Source organism: Spinacia oleracea, chromosome 6, assembly GCF_020520425.1.
Source record: "Spinacia oleracea cultivar Varoflay chromosome 6, BTI_SOV_V1, whole genome shotgun sequence".
NCBI classification, from domain to species: domain Eukaryota; kingdom Viridiplantae; phylum Streptophyta; class Magnoliopsida; order Caryophyllales; family Amaranthaceae; genus Spinacia; species Spinacia oleracea.
This window is the reverse complement of record NC_079492.1, coordinates 25,952,108-25,959,559: the sequence shown is the minus strand read 5'-3', so window position 1 is coordinate 25,959,559 and position 7,452 is coordinate 25,952,108. Positions and strand designations below refer to the sequence as shown.

The window sequence follows — 7,452 nt, the reverse complement described above, 5'->3', positions numbered from 1 at the left end:
GAATTTTGACTCGAACAGTAAGAGGAAATTGAAGTGTTATTGAAATTGGCAATCATTACATCAATAGTTTTGACTTGAAGCTCGGCCTTTAGAGGCTCTTGATTGATGCAAGACTCTAGTCCTAGACTCTTAGACTCATTGCTAGACTCAGATACAGACTCATCCTCTGACTCGGACTCACTCATCATAGATCCTTCGCCCACAGTAATCTTGAACATTCTCCAGGTTGGTATTGAGGTTGGCTACGGCGGCCATGAGCTGAGTGATTTGATCGACAGTGGCCATTGGAACTGATTCTCGAAAGGAACTGGAAGTTTGATTTGTAGGAGATGAACTGGTTGCTTGTCTGATGCCGGCTATGGAGAGGCTAGGGCTGATGGAGTTCTTTTCAACCTCTCTCCTCTTCGGCGAACCCACAGCATCCTCGGACTCCTATTTAGAACACACCAGACGATTTTAGAACTTGGACTTCCCGACACATGATATGATATGCATGACATGTATGAGACTTAGACTTGACTCTAAGTGCCACTCCGAAGATTGGGATTTTGGATTTTTGTACTTGTATCCGGGATTTGCAACCCGTTGGAAGTGTTTTGGTGGAGCCTTCATTCTTTTGTGGAAGTTGACTCTTTGTACTAGAGCTTGAAATATCGAAAAAGGAATATTTCGACCTATTGGAAATTGGACTATTTTAGGGGAATTTCAACCCGTTTTGAAATTTGGACTTGTACTAGGAAATTGAATTTCGTATTATTTCAAGGGGATGTCAACCCGTCAGTATTTTAGGGGAGTTTCAACCCATTGGACTTGGAGTATTTGAAGGGAATTTCAACCCGATTGAAAGGGAATTGATTTTGTATTATTTCAAGGGAGTTTCACCCCGTCAATATTTTAGGGGAGTTTCAACCCGTCAATATTTTAGGGGAGTTTCAACCCATTGGATTTCGAAGTACTTTGGGGGAATTTCAACCCGTAGATAGAATTTGAACTCACTACTACAAAATAGGCTTATAGTAATGGCAATAAACTATTATCATAGACCAATTAACCGTTGTACACTAGTAGAAAAAACCTCAAGTGCTTGGGGGAAAATGCCCTCCAGTGCTGGTGATTATGCCCCCATCACTTGGAGGTGAAGCACTTGATAATATTTCAGGTGCTTGGGGTTAACCCCAAGCACTTGACAAATTAAGTGCTTGGGTTTTAAGAAACCCCAAGCACTTGACATGTCAAGTGCTTGGGTTATAAGAAAAACCCCAAGCACTTGACATTTCAAGTGCTTGGATAATAAGAAAAACCCCAAGCACTTGATTGGGTTGTAAAAAAAAACCCAAGCACTTGATTTGTCAAGTGCTTGGGTTCTGATAAAAACCCCAAGCACTTGCGTCTAAGTTTTTATGAAAAAAATATTATTTCCTCCCATTTTTTAAAACTAAATCGACGCATAAAAATAAATCCAGATTCAAATAAAACATAAAATTACAATATAATAATAAAGACTAGAATATCGATGTTGATTATAAAGTAAACTTTATTCAATTGTAATTCACAAAATTTACAAGTAAAAAATTCAATATTTAATATTGTATAACAGTATAAGTTAACATAGAGAACTAAGACGAGAATTTTTACAAACTATATATAGAGAGAAAACTGGCAGAGCCCGACAACTTTCACAGGCCTCTAATTAAGTACGTAATCACAAGGATCAATTGGAGTTCCGAAAAACGGAGAAGAATACGAAACATAACATATTGCAGTCAGAGTCCAAACAAAAAAAACTGTATAAAAACTGAAGTGACGGCATCAAGTTACCAGATTGAGAATGAGTAAAACCACAACTGGAGAAAGCACAGACTGCAAATTTTAATCATCAAAGTTGCTTTAACGCTGACATCGCCCATCATCAGATGTTGAAATATATGCAACCTAATAATACACCATCACCCATGGTAATTAAGTGTGATAATCCAGACCTTTAGCTGCTAAGGGATCAAAAAGATTTAGTAAATAATCTTACTATCCAAAATGCGACAGTCCCCAGTATAATCCATGTTGCGATTTTGCACAAAACTTTGCAGACTTACATTGGTAATCTCACTTAGCTAAAGATCTGTCATCTGTCCTAGCAGGCTCACATTTATGCAAAAAGCTAAACATCAAAATTATGTACCAACAACAACAACAAGTTTGAACTACAATTTCCAAGTCAATTCTACTTACCTAATAATCTTGTTAAGCAATCTTTTCTAAGCTAAGACTCAAAGAGCGATCCTCATGAGTAAGTAGAACAAGAAAGGTGGTGTTTCCTGCATAACATGCATGAGGTTCTTTAGTACCAATTTTATCATTTGAAAAAGTAGAACATATAAATATATAAAAACGGCGATACAAAATCTTGATGAGCTACGGTCATACATAAACTTACAATCCCCACAATCTAGCCATTTCAGGTTTAATCTTTCTTAGAGAAGCCCAATTATTTCTTAATTACCAAGAGCACAACTACCAAACACACTACCAAAACAGGCACAAAACTTCAGCAACTCAAAACAGGTAACGTTGACAAGAAAACCAAACACAAGAAGCAGCAGGCAGCAACTCCGACACCCCTTCCCACCCCTTCCCAAACTGACTAAAACATGTAGCAAACTCAGAAGCTTTATAGGCTAACCATAAGCAACAAATTGCATAATGATTAACCTCTGAAGCAAACAATATGTCTAGACAGTTCAGAAGACACTAGAAGAAATATCTAATACGTATGGTCGTATGGAGTACATTATAAAGTAAATCAAACATAATATTATTCTAATCACTTGATTATTCACATACAAGTTTAGACATTAGTGCAATTATATATTTTTAGGATTGATAAGTACCTGGACTCTAAGAAGAAGTAACTGGTAGTTCTGACAACAAAAATCCAGGCATTAGTCGGCATAATTATATTAGGTTCGGTGACTTTCACAAAGAAGTTAGATAATAAAGCCCCATTAACAGATGTCATTTTACAGTGGCTGGAAATCCGCTCATATGGTTTGGAGAAGTCATACCAATCATTTGACAGGGACTCCAGGTTAATTGACCTATTCTGCAAGATCATAAAAGGGTATAATCTAAGTTTTAATATTTACTAGGCAAAAAGGGAATTAACATACAAAACAGTAGTATTATCCTACTGACCGAAACACTCCAGAAAATCAACACGCCTAGATACAACAACTGCCACATAAAATACAACATCAAAAGCTCAACAACATGCATAAATAGACCCGACGCCAGCAACAACAGTGCTCACAGCAACTCCTTGCAGACAAAAGCAAACAACACATGACCCTTGAAAACTACAGGACAAAAACAAAATCTAAACAAACTAAGTGCACCAAACCAGCAACACCAAACACAACCCCAATTGCACCCTACAAGACCCAATTAAATATTACATTTAATGGTTGAAGGATGAACTCAGCAAGACCCAATTAAATATATCTTCTTCACATAAGCCACGACATCTCGAAAAGGTACATCCTGAGAATTATTTATGTTTAGCTGTATGGCAGGAGTACAAAAACAAATAAAGAGCGGTGTATATTTAGGAACATTTTCTTCCTTAATCTCATGATACTAATTGAGGGAAGGATCAGAAAGGCTTAGATCATTACCTAGCCATCCATCATAAACGAATTTGTTCTCTGCTTGTAAGTTGCAATACATGATTGAGTAAGAGACCAGAAACTAAATGACTGGCGTATATAGTCACGACTCACAACACTTGGTATCCGAGAACGGGACTTGCAAGCTCTGGATACAAAGAATGAGAGAGGAAATTAGCAGTAAAAATAAAACAAAACAAAAAAGTCAAAAGTGGCTCGGTCATTAGCCCCAATGTTTCATCTTAGCAACTATTGCCAATTTGCCATGTGAAACAACCAGAGAACAGTTCAACTAAGGCCCGAACAATGTGTGCATAATCAATAAATCATCATCATCGTTGTTTTCAGAAAAGCATGTAATTATGTAAACAGCCAGGATGATGTATGCACATCAACTTGATTGCCATCACCAGAACCAAATTAATTAGTCCTGCTCCTACCATTAGTCCTGCTCCTACCATTAAAACTACCAATATTTTCATAAGAAACTTATTATCAATGAATAAAATACAAATACGTAAAAAAAAAGAAGATGAAAATGAATGACTAAAGCCAAACCTTAAGAATAATGGTTAAATAACAACTTTTTTTTAACGGTTTTTTCATGAAATGCCCCTGAGGTTTGCAATAATGCACCAAATACTCCTGCGCGTTTCAAAATTCATAGAATACCCCTATTTTTTCAAAACTGTTCACCAAATACCCCTATTATGACTTTCCGTTAGTCCTCCGTTAAGTCATGTTTAAAATTCATAAAATACACCTACATATAAAGTTTTTGCATAGTATACACCTATTTATAAAGTTGTTTGCACCAAATACCCAAACTGCTTTTAAACTGCAGAATTTGAATCTAACGGCTATTTTGCATTTCTAATTTTCCTAGCAAAGTAACAATGAAGTAGAGCAGTTTGTAACAAATTTCCATTAATAAACAGAAGAAGTTTGCAATGCAAACCAACTTTAATTAACCATTAGACACTCAGTTTCAAATTCAAGTACTTAGAAGAGATAGAACAAGTATTAATTGTAAGTTAAATAAGACATAATATACAAATGGCTACTGCCGCAGTAACTGGTAGTACATAAATTAATTGTAAGTTAAATTAGGCTTTATTTTTCTTATACAACATGAGCAAACTCTTAATACAGAATACGGTATAAGTAGATATATGTAAGCCCTCGTTGCATCTATATCTAAAACTCGCTTTTTCCCACTCGCCCACCAAAAGTGTTTAACAAGAAATACAAATTACATAAGCTTCCTTCAGTGCCTTATGATATGTATCTATTGCCAAAGAGGACTCAGAGTTCTCTTACAACTGATCCTTCTTTCTTGACCCGCCTTCTCCATACCACCTTCCTATAAGAAGTAAGTAAGTTGCTCATTTCTTGACCCTCCTTCTCCATAGAGCTCCTTCCACTGCTTTAGTTCGTTCAGTACTGCACCCTCATAAGCAAAACTATCAGAAACTGCAGTACAGGAAGTGCAAAGTTGTAAGATTTAACATTTTATATAGTGTTTGAAATAAATTTTCAAGTTCATATTCTTGGATTTTACAATTCATTACTTGATTCTTTGCTTGCCTCAGATCCTCCATGTTTAGAGGCCTCAAAATAACCAATTAAACCTCTGAATAAACAAACATTAATACGAACTCCTGATAACTCACAAGTAAATTACTAATTAGGCTTAATCCACAATCCACAATATCAATATTAAGGGATCTGTAGACAACAAATTCATTTCTGGAATCTATCATTAAAAGGAAGGAAAAATAGACAAAATCAAATTATCATGTTAAATTGAATTAAATTTCCACAAAAATTCATCTCAAAGTAACACAACCCAAAAATCTCATTCTCAAAAACTAAACTTCAAATTTCCAATAATCCCACCAATCTCAATAAATATACAAAATAATAAAAGCAATTTGCATCTCAAGTACCCCTAAATTTTTTATTCCCTGCAAATTTGCAACCACAATTACAAACGCGAAACCAAGAGAAAGAGAAAAAAGAGAGATTAGCAGAGAATTGACCATCTGGATCGAATTGAAAATGAAGGGAGATGTTCTTGGAGGTTTCAACCCACCAAACAGGACCCACTTCTTCAACCTTCTGCAACTTCTCGGGTTCCTTCCTCTTCTTGGAGTTTGCGGAATTGGCCAGCCTTCAACCTTCGTCGGCGACAATGGTGGATTCGTCGGACTTCCCACCACTTGCACCACCAAATCACTGGAAGAAGATCAATGGCTGTTGATGAATTGGGGGTGAGATCGAACCCTCATGGAGCCTTGTGTTTCTGAGTAATTTGAGGTGAATCTGCCATTGATGAATTGGGGGTGAGATCGAAATCGCTTCAAATATCCCCTTTTTGTCCCGAATTCACCCAAAGAACACCCAGATTTTGTAGCGTTTGAGTAGAATTCAAGGAAGAAGAACAGGGGAGATGAGAGAGAAAGCGAAGAAGATTGAGATTCTTTTTTTTTTTTTGATTTTCTTTAGGGTTTTTCATCCTTAATAGCCCCAAATATGAATTAAGGGTAGAATGGTAAAACACAGCTAACGGCAGGCTAACGTCCGTTAAGTACAGGTGCATTTAATGAACAGTACGGAAAAATAGGGGTATTCTATGAATTTTGAAACGCGCAGGGGTATTTGGTGCATTATTGCAAACCTCAGGGGCATTTCATGAAAAAACCGTTTATTTAATACCCAATGATTCATGTAAATTTATCAAGACTCACATTGTATACCCTTATGTATTACACAAGTCTATAAAATAAAATGATAGTGAATGTGGAAAATCCGGCAGAGTTTCATTTAAAATTGAACTACTCACAAAAAGGAACTAATTAAAACCTGTTCCAAATCCATATGACAAATAATTTCAATCCAAGACAAGAAATTTTGAAACAATAAACAAATCAACAACGACAAATAAGGTACAAACAAAATAAGTTCAAATAAGTTAATTTCAACTAAATTAAGCTCAACCAAAAATGGCCTTATTAGAACTAATCCGTACTTATTAAACTTTATCAGGACTTATATTGGTTGCTAAATGAACTTAAAATCCCTAACCAAAACTTAACCAAGGCCTTTAATATGTCTAACAATATTAGATAGAGAAAACACCTAGCTTTTTTTACAGGAGAAAACACATAGCTAATGATAAGGTTAAAACAACATTAATTAATAAAAATAAAATATAAGAAACAACAACATAGCAATTATTGATATTTTTCAGTAGGACAAGGAAATGCAAAAGGTCAGAAATAGTAACGGCTTCATAGCATGGGAAACATGATTACTCATTTGAGAAGAGATAGTTCAAAAGGAACAAGTAATTAAGAATAAAGACTTGTTAGAAATACTAACAAACAACTCCAACGACTCCAGATATCATGATAAGTTCTTTCTTAATATAATCTTATTATATGCAGTAAAACACTGAAAAAGATAAGAAGATCTAGCAGCAAGCCTTGGTAGGAGTGAATTTATTAATTGAACAGAAAAAGATAAGAAGATCTCGCAGCAAGCCTTGGTAGGAATTTAAAAGATGGGTTTCTACAGGAATTCGAGTACTAATGCCAAAAGCGCATATTACCTTGCCCGGAGATGTTCTATTCTATATGAAGACTTAAATCGAAGAATGTCTCATCTCCAGCTGTGACGGTCTCACACCTCAGACACTTCGTTTCATTTGTCAATATAGCCTGCATTTGTGCCTTGTCATCAGTAACCATGAAATAATTTGCAGAATTCATAGATGCAATACATATTGCCT

The 7,452-nt window shown here is 35.7% G+C and overlaps 1 long non-coding RNA gene across 1 annotated transcript; it reads right to left on the bottom strand.

Moving 5' to 3' along the window:
* Positions 1 to 4,749: 4,749 nt before the first annotated feature.
* LOC130464185 (uncharacterized) lies at positions 4,750 to 6,370 on the bottom strand. Its single transcript, XR_008924527.1, has 2 exons — positions 5,702 to 6,370; positions 4,750 to 5,132 (listed from the first exon to the last, which is right to left on the bottom strand). It is a non-coding gene; the product is annotated as an uncharacterized lncRNA (long non-coding RNA).
* Positions 6,371 to 7,452: the final 1,082 nt, after the last annotated feature.